The following is an 18,606-nucleotide window of genomic DNA, read 5'->3' as shown; positions in this document are numbered from 1 at the left end:
CTCTCTCTTTCCCTCTCATGTATAGTTTTATTCCCCTTAATGAAATGAATGTAAATGTGCAAAGTGTGTAAATGGATTGAGATAATTCAGTTTGTCTTTTCTCAGATTAGTGTCTTATTAATATCATCAGGGGTCAATGGAGCCATACCTTATACGTCCTCTAGAGAAAATTCATACCTTCTTTTGTTTATAATTACAGACTTAGCATTAAATCTCATTTTGGATCTTAAATATTTCAATTTGATATGGTTATCTTCAACCCCTCCAGAAGTCTGAGATCTGCTAGTGAGCGACGCCTCGTGGTACCATCACAGAGAGGCTCAAAATCACTTTCCAGAACCTTCTCGTTCACTATTCCTGGCTGGTGAATGATCTTCCCACCCCTCTCCAGAACGATGAATCTCTGACTACTGAAAACTCATCTCCTCCAACGCTACCTGACTTCATCACTTCCTGTGTCTGTTTGCCTCTTTAAGAAGAATTGCTTTATGTATCCCCTAATTGTAAGTCACTTTGGATGTAAGTGTCTGCAAAATGACTAAATGTAATCAGCAGATTTTAATCACCTTATTGTTCTGTTGCATCAATCTTTGTGAGTCTCACTGCAGATGCTCAGTAAATCTTTTCAAATATAGAATATTGCTTTAAACTACTCAATGAAATAAATCATTCATCTTATAATTTGAACATTTTTAACAATACTCGGACAGTTTTATCTCTGCATTCTTGTAAAAGAGCTTATTGCAAGGGCTTGTCAAACCAGTGTTATTAACGATTACTAAAACCAAACCTATATATATATATATATATATATATATATATTTATATATATATATATATATATATATATATATATATATATATATATATATATAATTTTTTTTTTTTTTTAAGGAATAATTCACTCCTGATGAAGGTCGTGTGACCGAAACGTTGGTGTGATTAAAATTTTAATTTGCAAGTTAAGATAGTGTGCGGGAGTTCCTTATATAAGGAATAATAATAAAAAAAAAAACTAAAATGACTAAAATTTACTTAAATAAAAATAAAAAATATATTTAAATTTAGAAGAAAGAAAGAAAGAAAGAAAGAAATGAAAAATGCAAAAGCACACAAATAAAAGATTATCCTAAATATGAGATCAGAGACATGTAATCGACTAACAAACGTGTATTTGCTGATAAATCTTTATCAAGCTTTCAGGTCGGTTATATTCATCAATATAAAGAACAAGCAGGTTTATAGGGGAAAGACACTTGTTAGGGTCAGTTCTTCTATAAATGATCCAACACTGATTTTATAAAATTGGAAATCCGTCCATTGGTTGCTGATAACGTGTTTAAAGATTGAGATGTGAACTCTGCAGCAGTCAGATGCTGATCTGAGACCAGCTTCACGTGTTTCTCTGTGACTCCTCAGATCTGATGATAAAATGGCTCAGTCTCAGGAGAGAGAGCAGAAACAGAAACGTTTGCAGCACGATCGTCTCAAACAGATCACCGCAGTTTAGAGGAACGTTCAGGTTCCTGCTGCTGATTACCACAGAAAATCAGCTCATCTCGTCCCTCAGTCGGAAGAACATGTCACAACTCAGACAGAAGTGTTAAGCGTGACATGCTAACACGAGACGTTTCAGAGCTTCAGTGAACAATCTTTTCATTTCAGTCTGTTCAATCTAATTCAGAGCAGGAGTATGGCGTCCTCTTTTTGTCTCGATCATTGCATTGATTTTTTTTTTATTTATTGATTTTTTTTTCAGAAAGGAAAGAAAGTGATGATGGTGAGGAAACACTTACAAAAAATAAGTGCACTTAAGCATACTTTCAAAAAAGTACTTCTAACAGAAATGATATAAAATATACTTTTAATATATTGTTTTTAAACACTTGAATAGCATTTTAATTGCAATTAATTGTTTAAATTTCACATGCAAATATTAAACATATCAGAATAAGTGTACTTAGTTAAAACATGATTTCAAATCTACTTATTGCGGAAATAATAAACTATAAAACAATATACTGAAGTGTAAACTGAATGTAATGTTTGGGATGTTAAACAGAACTAAATTATAGATTAAATTCCTCATCAAAGAACATTAATCACATTAAAGTTGTCCTTCTTTAGAGCATGAAAACAGATTATTGAAATGTAATGATATAAAATTTACTCATGTGAAAAAACATATTTAAAAGTCTGAACTGAATGTGATGTTTTCTGACATTAACTGTAAATGCACGTTAATGGCAATTAAATGAAAATATATGATCTGATAAGATATGATAGATATGATACATTTTACATCCAAAACAAGATCAAAATATGTTTACTTCTTTAAAGCACAATCAAATATTAAAACTATTTTTTGTTGGTGTTGGCGCAGTGGATAAGACACGTGCCTTTGGTGTGAAAGACCCGGGTTCAAATCCACTGTGAGACACCAATGTATCCCTGAGCAAGACACTTAACCCCTAGTTGCTCCAGAGGCATGCAACCTCTGACATATATAGCAATTGTAAGTCGCTTGGGATAAAAGCGTCAGCTAAATGAATAAATGTAAATGTAATGTAATGTAATTTTTTTTTTTCATTATTACAAAGGTAACTTTTTAAAAGTGTACTTGTTCAGAAACAGTCATTTAAGTATTGCTCTTTAAGCCATTTAAGTGGCATTTTTTTTTATTCATATTATATTGCTTTCATTTTTTGATATACTTTTAATATTTGAAGTACACTAAAGGAACAGTGCAGTTAAGCTGAATCGTGAGTTCTTCTGGACGAGTCTCTGAAAGAAACATGTGATGAACACGTTTGTTCTGAGAGTTTCTGAGCGACACAGAGCAAACAGTTATGATTTATTCACTCTGTAACACACGCCGATCTGTCCTCCATCCAGAGCCAGACAGTGTGTGTTCATCTGAGTGATGATGAATGACTGCCTTCAACACCATACAGAAGAGTCAAACTTCCCAGCGTGACACACACACACACACACACACACACACACACACACACACACACACACATCTCATGGCAGCGGGACACAGATTAGCTCTGTCACATGTGTGTGTTACTCTAATAACTCAAGTTAATTCTGATCTGCACTGAACTCATGACTGCCGAACTCTCAGTCATCACTGACCATCACACTCAAAAAAAAAAGCTTGTCTCTGATTGGCCGACCTTCCATCATTCTGATAGAACGAGGACTTGAGAAAGAGAACAAGTGACTGCATTTGACAACGTGTGTGTGCCTCATGACAACAAATACTGTAAAAATATCTGAAGTGATTTTGAAGTAAAACTTGATTTTGGTGATCTTTGAAAAAGATGTGCACTTAACTGTATTGAAAGTGAAGTGTACTTCAAATCTTAAATGTTTTCTAAAAAGTGTACTTGCAGATAATATGAATGAAATAAAAGGTCACTTAAGTGACTTAGAGAGAGACACTTTCATCACTAAGTTTCTAAATACACTAAGTATACTTTTAAAAATTACTTTTTACTTTTAAAAAGATTTACTTAAAGTAAATGTGTACTTAGAGTACACTAAAAGTATGTGTTGACTAACATACTAAAGCACGTGTCAAGCACTTGATTATAATTTTATTCAACTTTACATTTTAAAAATGTATATATTTCAAATGCATTAAATTGCACTAAATATACACATTTATTGAAATACATGAAGTTATGCTATAAATGCCAATAAATAATATTTTAGCTTATCATAAATGCTTGTCAGTACAATCAACATAACAACTAGGGATGCAACGACACCATGTTTTCAGAACTGATCCGATAATGAAAACTCTGAGTATCTGCCGATACCGATACCGATCCACTACTACATATAAACAACTTAATATTAATGAAAAATAACAAATGAAAAAATATATAATCATAATCTATGACAAAAATACTATTATAAACTAGGTTAGTAGATAATTCAGCAGCAAAAGCTACTCTAGATTCTAGAAAAATCACAGTGAAAAGTCTAGTGAAATATTTTATTTCGAAATGTCGGATATTCACATTGAATTTTATTACAGGAGTAATGGTATATAATTATAGTATGCATTACTGATTAAGCTATTACATGTGTCCATTTATATTGAATATTTTTAGACTAAGGTTTTCATACAATAGGCTACTGAAAACCCATATAATGATATTTTTACCAAGGTATTTAGGTGCTTTATGTGTAGTTTTAACTGTGCTCATCTAAGGTGTGTAAAGGTACACATATTCATACCGAACCGTTTTGGTAAGGCTTTTTCAGTTCGGTACAAATGTGTGCCAAATGAATACGTTTTTTTTTTTTTTTTTTTTTTTTTTTTTCATGAAATTCAAATAATAAATGGTCAAATAGACAGTCTTTGATGTTGCATCACAGATCACTGCATAAAAGCCTTGGAGAGCAGCTTCTGGGACGGTTCAGAAACGTGCTGGTATAAACCACACACATGCATCGACTCCAGCGGACTCCAGCTTTAAATAAAAAGACTTGGATAAGCTATGCAAAAAAACAAACAAAACAAACAAAAAAAACTATGCATGATTTTCCGTCAAAGCGTCACTTGATGAAAAAAACTGCTTCTTTTTAAGACAAGTGCCAGCACAGACGTGCATGTTGAGCTAGACAGAGGTTTGTGAATATTGAGGTTTTCATAACAGACATTTTAGCAGGAACATTTTTGCTAGGATGTTGTGGAAATTATGGGATGTTTTCATGTAAATTTCATGGATGTACAGAGAAAAATCTATATAGGCTCCTTTTATGTGGGACAGTAGAACATATATTTCTGTTATGAGCAGGACTGAAAAATCCTCTACTCTAGAGTTCAGCTCATTGAATTTCACACACATTTACACTATAATACATCTTCATTTAATTGCAAATAACATTCATATACATGTCTGAAAACATCACAATCAATTCACACTGAGGTGTATTCTTTAAAGTAAACTATATAATAAGTATTCATTTTAAAGTATGCTAAAGTGTACTTCTTTTTCACAAGGACAGCTAAATCTGTGAAACAATCTTAATTACATTCTGCAATCATTGGCTGATCTAATAACGTATGCTGGATGTCTAGGGGAAAAGTGTGTCCTTCGGGGTCAAAGGTCACATCAGACATGAAAGTGCAGTCATTAATTCGCTCAGCCCTTGACCTCAGTGTTCATCACCTGTTAAAGTCTGAACGCAGGTTAATGATGCCTCGAGAGCATTGAGATAAAGACAACATAATGCTGAACCTGTGTGTGTGTGTGTGTGTGTGTGTGTGTTTCAGCTGAATCTCTGAATAATGAACTGCTAAATAAAACAGCGTTTCTGCTGAGAGAGGAGGATCGTGCGAACGGAAGCATGTATTTTCAGGAATCTGCATTCTGTGCTCCTCTGGGGTGAAGAGTTCTCCAGCGTACAACAGAGATTTTACAGCGGATGTTTTTATCTCTGTTTATAGCGAGTGCTTGAGTCTAGTCTTTAAGAGATCTGCTCTCAGTTCTAACTAAGTAAATGTAAATGTTTGACTTTCCTGCAAAAACAAAACAAAAAACAAAACAAGAAACCAATGTGTGTGTATTTTGCACTTAAAATACCCCACAATTCAATGACGTTCTGGCCAAAGGTCAATTGTCCAGATAGAGTCTACTACTGCTGATCTGGTTTTGGAGGCAAATCTGCAAAACTGTGTGGAACGGTTTTAAATGTGTTAACATATGTTAAATAAAGCTGAGAAAAATACACTCTTATTTGTCGAAAGCATATGACTCAAAGATTCAGTGTTATCTTGACTTCAGGATGAGAGAACACACAAATACACACACACACACACACACACAAAAATAATCTGACATTGATGATATCAAAATTGGTGCAGGTGCTACAGATCCCAATTGTCACTGGTCTTAAATCTCAGATTTATTATTATTATGTATTTATTTATCTTTTATAGTTTTTGTTTACTTGCCAGACTGATTACCAAACCAGATATTCCAAAGGCCCGCTGTTATTTTGACAGAAAAATGCTACAAAGTATATCATTTACATATAGCGTGTCAATTCTCTCTCTCTCTCTCTCTCTCTCTCTCTCTCTCTCTCTCTGAGAGAAAGCGACGGCGAATCGTGCACCTTCACACTAGAGTTGAACTGAAAAACATCACAGATCGCTTGACGGAGAGTGAAACCCTGAATTAACTAATGTTAACTAATGAAGCCCTAATGTAAAGTGTGAACGAACAATAAAGAATCAAAACACTTTCAAATAATATCTAGGGCATGTTGTAGTCCAGATTAAAAAAAAAAAAAGTTACAGAGCCCCTCACATGACACGCAGGAAAAAATATAAGGCTAAATCGTGTGCACGATTTACTAAATCATTCACTCAATGTACTAAAACGTGCACATGATTACTATATAGCGTTCCTTCGATTTACTATTGTGTTAGCTCAATTTAAAAATTGTGCGCACGATTTAATAATTCGTTCCCTCGATTTCATGCACACAACGTAATGAATTACTCCGGGATATTGGTTTGTTTGAAATCAGAGGGAGTGTGTCAGCCAAATTTAAAAAGTTAACATATTAAGTCATTTGTGGATTAATGCGTATTGGAGACGCGAACAGTTTAAACTGGTTCAAGAACATCCGGTTACATCGAATGATTCGTTCATGAACCGGATATCACTAAACTGCAGTGAACGCACTCACAACAGACCCGGAAGAGAAGACAATGCTGAATAAAATCGTCGTTTTTGTTATTTTTGGACCAAAATGTATTTTCGATGTTTCAAAATATTCTACCTTACCCTCTGATGTCACATGGACTACTTTGATGATGTTTTTCTTACCTTTTTGGACATGGACAGTATACCGTACACACAGCTTCGATGGAGGGACTGAGAGCTCTCGGACTAAATCTAAAATATCTTGATGAACGGAGATCTTACGGGTGTAGAACGACATGAGGGTAAGTTATTAATGACATTATTTTCCTTTTTGGGTGAACTAACCCTTTAAGTATTTGGCACTGTGATGAACAACATAGCAAATACACAAATCAGAATTGCTATTTAAAATTGTTTAAATATGTTTTAGAAACTAGAGCAGCGGATTTATTTATGGGGCTTCCAGAGTAAGGGCAGCATCTTCTGCAGTTTAGCACCATCTGCTGTCAGAGAGTGAATGTGTGTCTCTCACGTGTTCCCCTATGTGCTTCTCATGCGTGCTTGTTTACATCAGAGTGGCACGCGAGTCTTTTAAGCAGGATACAGCGGTGTTGTGCAGTTTGACCAGTTGATGGGAAAAGTTTTCTTAAAATGCATACCAAATTCTGAATAATTTGTAACATATATGTATTCACAGTATTTAGAAGTGCCCACAATAACAATATTGTGCATATTCATTACCGTTATATATTGCATTACCAAATGCCAGCACATGTCTAAGAAGGTTGTTATTATTACCATCAGGATGTAATTCTCCATGCTGATTAATTCTGCATGTCTTACAGTCCTTTTGTTATATTCTTAGTTTATTGTATTTTCACTCCTTTGTTCTTTGTCTCCTGGTGAGCAAAAGACACAAATAATCAACAGAAATCACAGAGGAAATCTGTCAAGTCTAGAAGTCTCAGTTGTGGGACTGTGAGGAAAGCGGTGTGCAGAAGCACAAATTAACCACAGAAATTATAAAAAAACAGGATATATTCAAAGACAAATTCTGTTCATATCTACAAAGAAATCTGAAAGTTGAAAATTGTATGACTTTATGGAAACAGTATATTAGGGCTGGGCGATATGGCCTAAAAATAAAATCTCCAATTTTATTTTTTTTTTATTCGATTTCCGATTTTTTTCCGATTTTCCCCCCTACTTAAGGAAAGCAATAAGTACAAACAGCAGACAACTTAAAGCAAATTTAGCTTTTATTTAATCAAAAGTAGGGCTGCTCCGATCACGATCGGCCGATCGTTAATGCGCATCTCGTCAGTAAAGCCGGTTCTCTAATCAGCGGTAAATTCCATCAGGTGCGTGATTTCACATCGCGCAGCTGTTACTACACAGAGCCATTTGGTAACTGAGAAGATGCGCAAACAAACGCTGAAAATGAAGTGGATTTGTGCATCTTCTCAGTTATGGCTCCTTGTAGTAACAGTTGCTCGATGTGAAATCACGCACCTGAGGGAATTTACCGCTGATTAGAGAACCGGCTTTACTGACGAGATGCGCTTTAACGATCAGCCGATCGTGATCGGAGCACCCCTTAATCAATAGCAAGACAAATGTAACCCCCATTTTCATATTCGGCTGGTGCTGCTCAGAGATGTATAGTAACGAAGTAGAACTACTTCACTACTGTACTTAAGTACTAAAAGGCGGTATCTGTACTTTACTAGAGTATTATTTTTTTCTCCTACTTCCACTTTTACTTCGGTACATATTTTCGCTGAGTTTAATACTTTTACTCCGATATTTTTTTTATGTGCTGCATCGTTACTCGTTACAATTATAATAATGTTACGAATCATTCCATTACAAACCACTGCCAGAACTGTAGATGGCAGGTTTGATGAAGCTGGCACATCATTGAGCGAATCAAGCGAGACTGCGCGTGCTGACTGAACTGCTGTGAAGAGAGAGATGAACACCGAGCCGAGCCAGATAATGACTCGTTCACGAGTCAAGAACCGGTTGCATCGGTTCTCGGATGACCAGTAACGTTAGTTCTTTCTGACAGTTCGATTCAATAAACCAGTTGAAGAAAACAGTTCACCGATTCTTTTGCGCTCGATGCAATGGCGTCATTGGCGTTGACTTCACATGGGCTCATAACATTAACACAGAATCAGTTCAGAATCAATCACCAAAAGAATCAGTTCGGTTCAGACGCTCTGTGTGTCGGTTTGCTTCACGCTAAATCACACATGCGCAGTATCATCAGCTCCTCGGTTCACAAATCGGACAGAAACGGTTCTTGACTCGTGAACGAGTCATTATCTGGCTCGGCTCGGTGTTCATCTTCAGTTCTCTCTTCACAGCAGTTCAGTCAGTGTACTGTTTGAGTCAATTAATTACTCCGGGATATTGGTTTGTTTGAACTCAGAGGGAGTGTCAGACACATTAAACAAGTTAACAGCTTAATTCATCTGTGGATTAATGCGTATTGGAGACGCGAACTTTTTAAAACGATTCAGTTCGATTTGGTGGACTGTTTAAAAAAGATCTGGTTACATCGAATGATTCGTTCGCGAACCAGATATCACAAACTGCTTTGTTTTAAACTGTCTTACAACAGACACGGAAGAGAAGACAATGCTGAATAAAGTCTAGTTTTTGCTATTTTTGGACCAAAATGTATTTTCGATGCTTCAAAAAATTCTAAATGACCCTCTGATGTCTTACGGGTTTGAAACAACATGAGGGTAAGTTATTAATGACATCATTTTGCAAATTGGGCTAACTAACCCTAGTAACCGTTTTTTGTTTACAAGAAGTTACAGTCAAATGAATTGTGATTGTCCTTTAGGTTAATCATTTGAAATAGTAAAAACAATAGGTTCAAACTTTTGACTACTTTCTTTAATAGCTACATAACACAATACTTCCACTTTTACTTTCAGTACTTGAGTAGTAAATTTTAAAATAGACTACTTGCAATACTTAAGTACAAAAAATGTTGAATACTTCTACTTCTACTCAAGTCACTTTTTTGATAGAGCACTTGTACTTTTACTCAAGTATGGTTCTCTAGTACTTTATACATCTCTGGTGCTGCTACTTTTGACTGCGATGAGCTTTAGGCAGCGTGGGGTCTCTTGCTCCATGTCTGTGGCAGCAAACCCATACCAGTTCCAAACAACAGATGATTTTATTCCTTTCTTGAGAATAAACTTCCAACTCTCACCGGTAGCCATGTTGTCGCTTGCTGTTTCGTGTGTGCTATGATGTTGTTGTTGTCGCTTGCCATACTGCCATGTGCCAAAAATACGCCATTACACAAAAACTCGATTTACTTATTTTTTAAATCGCCTGTAACAAAAAATTTGAATTAATTCATTTAATCGATTTTTCGCCCAGGCCTACAGTATATGGAGGGTGTACTTCTGCTTCAGCATTGATACAGTGTCTAAAGGTGCATCCTGTGGATTTTGTGATACTCCTCCTTGGTTTTTCATCCAATCGCCACCAGACTCGTCAACGTATTCTCAAAATATTGGAGATGCTAAATTGCCAAGGGATTTTTGATATCTCCAATATTTTGGCCATGGCGACAAATCTATTGCAACAAAGGGAAACAGGGAGTGGGTAATTATAACCTGCACATACAGTGTCTGATTTTGATGAAACTTCAGCAGTTTGTATGTTGTATAAGGCCAATCGCACAGATGTGACTAATGGGAATCAAAGTCATAACACCAACAACTGGCAGCAAAAAGTGTGTCATATTCAAAATGCTTTGAAATCAGACTCTTATCTTTACATGATTTACTTCATCAGAATAATATCAAGACACGGTAGAGATAATTTTATATAAATAACAGAGTAAATGTATGACTTTTCTGCAAGAATTAGCAAAAAAACTGAACAACATTCAAGTTTTTTTTTTTTTTTCTTTTTTTTTTTCTTTCTAACCATCAGGTCCAGATAAAGTCTACTACTGTGAAGGGATTCTTGGTAGCTTAAATACTGTTGCCATGGCAATATGCCAAACTTGATTTTTTTTTACAGAATTCATTAATATTTTTAATTTAAGTTAATAAAAATGTTCAAGTTATTTCAAAGTGCATTAACTACAGATACTTTAAATGTTAATAATGTATAATTGTTTAACTTAACATTAACTAAAATTAATAAATGGTATATAATAAGTGTTCATGACATATAATATAGTTAATTTTAACAAATTAAGCTGTATTGTAACGTGTTACTAAAGTTTTATCATTCTGTGTGTGTGTGTGTGTGTGTGTGTGTGTGCGTGCATGAGTGCATATATGCATGTGTTTATATTAGGGGTGGCACGTTTCAATTTTTTCAAGGTTCGGTTTGTTTCACAGTTTTAGAGTCACGGTTTCGGTACAGTTCGGTATGTGCTATGTTTACGGAAAAACTATACTTTCTAAAATAAGAAAGACCAACAGCACAAATAAATCCAACAGAGTAAAAATAAAAAAAATAAACAGTGATTTTCAGTTTTTTGTTTAGGGAGGTCAAGCATTAGTTTTTAGGCACAGAAATTGAATAAAGTAATCAAATGTAAAACAGCACTGCTTATTGGACTGTATAAATTAAAGATTGTTCTATATTAAAGTAACAAAAGCTTCTTTAGCTTGTCTGCTGTAGGATACTTACCAAGACGGGCATTTTCGGCATATTTTTTGTCTTAATTTGTCCATTTAAACACTATACTTCAGAGAGAGCTTAATATTTGCGTGCGTTCTGAGGCAATTGTTTGTGCGCTTCGGATAAGCGCACTCACAAATTTTCTCACTGTGCGTACGAGCTCATGTCCTTTGGCTCTTAAATGTTTAAATTAGTTTAGTTTAAACACAGATATCAACGTGTGCTGTTCAGGTCTCATCTGTGCGCATGCGCTATCAGCACCTGGATGATGACAGAATAAATGACTGCTCATAATCCAGCATAAGACATTCATGTTGAACAAAAGTGAATGGTTTGTCCAATATTTTTTGTTTCTCTCATCACTATTGTTGTAATGTCTGGGAAGCCAGAATGCGCATCCATCAACAGAAACATATATTACCTAAACCCAGTTTGTTTTACGTGCGATTTATAGCAAACCATATTACAGATGATTGTCAGATTTAGGAACGCAGTCCCAGCGCGTGTCAAACCGTGTTCTGTTTTTTTCAGCAAACCGTGCCATCCCTAGGTTATATATGTGTAATAATACAGTGTATCCATTAAAACCAGACTGCCATAGGGTTTCTGTAAATGCATGTTCTCTGCACTGGAGGCTTGGACCCGTCATCACTGCTTGCAGCTATATTCTATACTGTATCGTCTCTTGCTTCAGTCAGAGTATTTACATACACTCAGCATCCTTGTGACCATGATGAACTTAATGAGTGGTCAGTTTCTGCACCATGCAACAATTATACCTTCCGGGGAACAACAGTTTCCAGTATCATTGAAGGGATAACTTTCTATCTTGCCTACCCCTAAAAGCTAAATATTAATATTATTTTTAAGAGTATTCATATATACCCTTATAGTTCTATTATGAAACTGTAGGTGTAAATTAAGTACTGTGCATAGGTGTCTATTTGAGGGTACGGCCCCTTTGACAAGGTGTTGTACCAATAGAGGTAAATTTTTGGCACATTTATTCTGAGAGTATATACAACACTTTCACTGCCAGCAAATTGAAGACTGCTGAATAAGCAGAGAAACTTCAGGAGGGGGAATTGGGAGACGCTTAAGTGCAAAGGTAAGTTAGCTGTAAGGTAAAACATCAAGGGCTGCAGGAGAAGAGTAGAGGGCAAGGAATAAAGAAAAGCCAACCAATGGATGAGTTAGTTCTTTCATACGTGAACTAGCTGAACAAGTTATTTAACATGTTTGACCGTACAAACACTAAACCATGTATTCAATAGTTAAATAGTTGCGACCCGAGGTGGAACTAAACTAAAAATTGCAGCACAGCAGGTAAACAAGGAAATAAAAAGACTCCACTAGGACCAGATGACATGCTGAATGTGAATCTCTGTATGGTGAGAGTCCCTGAGCACCAAATAGGGTCCACCTCAATCCCTAATGATTGAAGACTAGTACGACTGACTCGTTTCTAGCCCACCTAAATCTCCTATTGGAGCCCGGAATCAAGTCGGATTGTCTGTCATCTAAATGCTGCTAGATGTGTCACCTGGACATGGTGAGAGAACTGTGTGGACTGTTTTCTGACTCCAGCAGAGAGAGATGGAGGCTCCATGATCTGACGAATCATACGCTGCCTGTCAGACAGACCACAGATTGAGAGACTGCAGAAGTGTGTGTCTGAGCAGGTGAGGAGTAGCACAAGTGACAGCTCAGGTCCTTCCATGTGTGCCGCAAGATGCTTGGCAGGTTTTACCAGTCTGAGAGAGTGGGGCTGTGCCTCAGAATTGAGCTCATTCTCTGTCTGCTGCTGCATGAAGCTCTGAGAAGATTATCAGAAGATTGTTTTTAGATTCCTGCAAAATGCGAGCATGGGAACATCACTATCGTAAGATTTGGTTTTGCTTTTAATATAGACAAATAATTCATATAGAGTACTTAAATACTGAGACCCTAAAGCATCAAGTTTTGTGTAGCTAAGCAACCAACAGCCCGCAGATGTTCCCCTTTCCACTCAAAGCGCTCTGTATAACTCAGATTTACTTCAGGTCTTCTGTTTCCTGCTCAGCCATCACAATTGATAGAAAGTCTGTCCCAAATGAAACCCTAAGACCTTGAAACCCACACTTTCACTTATTCAGAGCTTTGATTGTCAAGGAGATGTTGCCAAACTATGAGCATGTGAGCATCGAGTGTGTATAGAGGCACTCCTGATGACCCGTCTGAATGCCAAAATGACAAACAGGACACCCTATGGCCTTGTGGACTTAATGGACACATGTGGAGTTTCCCATTTGGGACAGGGCCCAAGTGATCATAGAGCCATAGGAAACACAAACACACCGACTACAACAACTCCACTTCCACTTCACACCACCAACAACGTGGAGATCTACAACCAGTGAAATGTTACGCTGCTGGGATGAATATCAGTACTCTTGAGTCACTGCTCGACTAAATTAGCTTGGACAACCAGCACACTAGCTAACTTTACCCTAGCCAAACTGGGATATTGTAAGATTACAATTTGATAGCTACAACTTCAGACATGTTTCATATTGGGAATGCACCTGTGTGGTAAAGATCGAATGAACAAGTCGATGAACAAGATGGGTCTGACCTAGACCCTCCAGAGTTAAAGGCTGTGGAGGAGACAGGTGTCCAGACTTATTGACATTGGCAGTGTCTCTCACACTCTTTCGCTGAAATGAAGAGCCATGGGTTGATCCATCCTCAATGTCTCCCATTCCTGCCTAATATCTGTATCTGTCTGGATACAGGGTCTATCCTGAATGCAGCCCTCTATGTCTCTTCATACCTTATACTGTCTGATTCCTCCAAAGTGAGAAGAGGACTGCTGATGGCACCGCTGCCAGAGGATACTCATGAATAACGCTCATATGATCTGGTCTTCACCCAAACCCCCTGAGTACTGATGACACCTAATCATCATGTGTGTTTCCTCAAACTTGTCCATAGTGTCAAACTGTGACAAATAATCACACAACCCATTGAGCTCTAGTTCTTGCACTCTAGTGAGTAAGAGTTGGCTGAGATTAGCTCACTCCAATGCGTCTGAGTCATCTCTCAGTGTGGAGTTATGTCATCGGATGGGCGGAGTCATCTTACCTAGTGGGCGGAGTCATCTCAGCTGGGTAGCGTGTGTGGGGTGTAGAGAACATATGGACAGGATGTTAGCGTGTCAGAGAGACACAGAGAGAGAGAGAGAGAGAGAGACATCTAGCAGTTGGGTTTAATTAGTCTCAAAAGGTGGAGCAGGTGATCGGAAACATGACTATCTGCCCCTGCCGTCCTCATACACTTTCTGATTTCCTTGTTGTTCATCCTTGTTTTATTCTGTCGCTCATTCCTCATTATTTGACTCTGCAAGTCGAGTTGAGGAGAGCAGATGGTGGATCACACAGTGAGACCAGCCTGCCGTCCACCTCCATGCCCCTCCCCTCCGTTTCAGTTTTAATGTGCTTTATTAGCATGACAAATAACAGTACGTTCATACTGCAACAGCAGATGCAGCTCGGCTGCTGACAGTGAAAACCAACAAGACAAAACAGCATTAACGAGAAGAAAAGAACTCAAAATCAGCACTAATAATACTGCTCATGATTTAAGAGATAGACCAGCAGGGCTGGGGATGACAAACATGACGTAATCAGGTGACGTCGGAAGCAAGAAACCCATTGCTTGTTTCACAGGTTCATCTGCTCATCCTGTCCTGACAGATTTAGCTTGCTGTTCTTGAAGGAGGAGCTGAGTCCCATGATTCGCTCAAGCTCTGAACAAACCCCCAGAACACAGAACTGGACACAATCTGGGACTGGAGCTCGGGATAGAGATGGAGCGCTGGAGGAATCACTGCTGCTTATGATTACATTTTGAACTTCATTAAATTCCAAACACAATGCAAGATACTTTTTTTTTTTTCTAATAACACATTTATTTTATAATTATTATCTTATTATTATTTTTAACTGAAAATGCAATTTTAAATAAATAAATAAAAACAATCATGCTTTCAAAAAACTAACAATATGTTAATGACTTTTAAAAAAAAAACATTGTCTGTTATTTTGTTATGTCACAATAATTATTTTTCATAAATCTAACATTTGTGTAAGACATACAGATTTTTTATATATATATATTTGGTTTTGAAATGAAAATCTAAAGATAATCTCAGCATTTTTAATTTAGTTTTCATTATGTAATTTCAATGAATTATGTATTCTTTATATGCAATAATCAGACATAGATCTTTTTTTTTTTTTTAAAAGAAAAGGAAATGGTGTTAAAAATAGTTTTAGGTGGCGTTTAGTTTAGATGTCACACCAGTGTGTCCGATACTCAAATATTTCATATCAGCTGCTCATTTACACTCCACAGAGAAACAGAAACACACACAGACACACACACACACACACACACACACATATTCATGATGGAAGTGAATCTCCAGAAAACGTCAAACAGCAAGCAGATCGAATCACCTGACACTACATCCTAATATAAACTATGTGTGTGTGTGTGTGCGTGTGTGTGTGTGTGTGTGCGCGTGCGTGCGTGCGTGTGTGTGTGTGTGTGTGTGTGTGTGTGTGTGTGTGTGTGTAAAGGGGGAAAGGCTGCTAAACAGAATGACATAACTTCACAAAATGAAAAACACACACACACTGTGAAATATTCAGACTGTGGCGTTTTAATGGTCAGAATAAATTGAGCATTTTACCGCAGTGTTATTAAACACATTTAAGAGATGTTAGGAGATCGAGCCGAGACTTCCACAAACGCTGCACATCTCAGACTCAATCAAAGAAACATCAGCCTTCTCAGCGTTTGCATGAACATATGAGCTCTCCCCAAAAACATTTTCTATTTGAGTTGTTATCTTTCCGCTTCAAGCTTTAAACAGCCCAGTGCTCCGAGCAGAGAGCTGTGGGCGTTATCCAGGAGGAGAACATGCCTTATCCCCTCCACACACACACACACACACACACACACACACACACACGTTCTGTAAGCCGCTGCTTTACTGATAGAGAAAGCATCACCAGAGCCCTGGAGAGAACGGATCGACTACAGTACAGACAGACAGAGACGAGAGAATAAAGTGGAGCAGCAGATGTCTTTAATTAAGAGTCATTAATGTGAACAGAAATAATGAATTCACACCACAGAGCACACGGGACACTGACGAGAACAGCGAGAGATTCGACTGAGATCAGCAAAAAAAAACCTCAAGAGTTCAGGATGAGCACAAACACACGCACATCAGCACATTTCAGCAATCCTCTGGCCATTTGAACAAAGATCGCAAAATTTCTGCTGCAAACTGGAACTAAACAAAAGTCATGCATTAGAATTTGACATAAATAAATAAATACTGTATGTACAATGGGATGATCATCCATATGGGAATGTCTCTGCTTCTGACAGATTTATCTCAATTGTCCCAAATTATAGCGCGCGCACACACACACACACACACACTTGGACCAGGGACTGGAGTTGGTCTCCCACCAAAGCTTTTCTGCCTGATCAGACATTTTTCTCCATCACCATCATCATCATTATCCTCATCATCAGAGACCCAGAAATCCCATGACCAACTGAAACAGCACCACTGACCCAGAACACACACACACACACACACACACACACACACACACACACACACTCCTCACAGAATCACAGATGTAAGCTTGTGCTCATCTCACTCTCACAGCGGCTGATTTGTGTCTCACTACAGCTTTTCTGACATTTTTATCATCTTCATAAGAGTCCCAGAAATCCCACAACAACAACAAACCTGAAACACACACACACACACACACCTACTGCACACATGTCCGGTTCACACACACATTTACACACTCCTGACAGAACGACACTCACGAGTCTGAGCTCATCTCTCTCTCTATCACACACACACACACACACACACACACAGTTTCTGCACACATGTCCCGATCACACACACACTTAGAGAGAGTGAAAGTATCTGTACTTACTCCAAACGCTGAAGATCACAAAGCAGAAACTGAAACACACGAGAGAAACACAATCATCAGTAGAGTAGGAGGAAGATGAGGAGGATGAAGATGCTGAAGAAGATCAAGAGCATGATGAAGACTCACCCAAAAGCCTTCAGAGGAGCGCTGAGGACCCGGAGGAAGGTTTTATGTCTTTCTGTCACTCCAGCCAGAAACAGCCGTGATGAGGAGGATGAAGATGAGGATGAGGATGAAGAGCGTCTTATTCCACACACTGACAATCAGCCGCGATCATCCGCGCGTCCGACGCCCGCGAGCATCACAGAGAAACACGCGCACGCGGAGAGGAGATACCTGACTCTGTGTGTGTGCGCGCGCGCGTGTGTGTGTGTGTGTGCGAGACTGACGCGCGCGCCTGCAGTTCCGCCGCGCGCCGCCGGATGGCCGGAGAAACGCGCCGCACATTCCAGATCATCTGAGTCGTATGGATCATAATAATATTAAATAGCATCTCGTCAGCTGCGAGTAAATGCCTCTTATCGACGGATTAATCCATCTGTTAAAAAAAAAAAATATATATATATATATATATATATATCAGCTCTGTTTATTTAAGAACTCCTCCAAGCTAAAAGAACGAACACTGACAAACCTTCTGATAAAAAAGGTGTTTTTTTTTTTTGTTTTTTTTTTCACTCCTAGCTAATTTGAACGTTAAATTAACAATTACTTTTTTATCATTTTGCAATCATTACATTAATGTTACTGCTCAACGTTAAGTATAAAAAAGTTACATTTATACCTATTTATATGTAGAATGCTTCAAGTTCGCTGGAGGAACACTAACAAAAATGTGTTCTAAGAATATGTTGCTTAAGTTCCCGTTAAAATGTTATTTATGTTGTTGTTTAATGTGAAATGGTTTAAAAGGTTTTTTTTTTTTTTTTTTTTTTTTTTTTTGCTTGGTTATACAAACTGTAACGAAACAGTAAGTAACATTTAAAAATAACAATAATAATTATTATTATTATAATTAGAAGAACGTCCAAATACAGTGTTTCAGAAGTCCCAAAAGTTCCTTGAACAATGTACCCTATAAATAATGTTTTTTTTTTTTTTTTTTTTGTGCTATTAAGTTGCTCTTTTAGAGGACTGCCAGAACATTCCTTGTAAGATATGTGAACCCTACCCAAAGTGTGCTTGTATTCATATGATGTTATAGACATGAACCATCTTTAAAGTACTGAGTAACACGTCAG

The 18,606-nt window shown here is 37.4% G+C and overlaps 1 protein-coding gene across 47 annotated transcripts in view; it reads right to left on the bottom strand.

The window, feature by feature from the left end:
- LOC113051257 (receptor-type tyrosine-protein phosphatase delta-like) overlaps positions 1–17,710 on the bottom strand; it is a 295,253-nt gene extending 277,543 nt beyond the window's left edge. For 20 of the 47 annotated variants that reach the window (XM_026214810.1, XM_026214830.1, XM_026214814.1 and 17 more), the window contains exons 1-2: positions 17,492–17,710; positions 17,366–17,394 (exon numbers count right to left, since the gene is read on the bottom strand). The gene's annotated coding sequence lies outside the window, so the exon portion shown is untranslated. The remainder of the gene's footprint in view (positions 1–17,365; positions 17,395–17,491) is intronic. The other 27 variants (XM_026214832.1, XM_026214837.1, XM_026214835.1 and 24 more) reach the window with 4 other exon arrangements.
- Positions 17,711–18,606: the final 896 nt, after the last annotated feature.

This window comes from Carassius auratus, chromosome 32 (genome assembly GCF_003368295.1).
Source record: "Carassius auratus strain Wakin chromosome 32, ASM336829v1, whole genome shotgun sequence".
NCBI classification, from domain to species: domain Eukaryota; kingdom Metazoa; phylum Chordata; class Actinopteri; order Cypriniformes; family Cyprinidae; genus Carassius; species Carassius auratus.
This window is presented reverse-complemented; position numbering and strand designations above follow the sequence as displayed.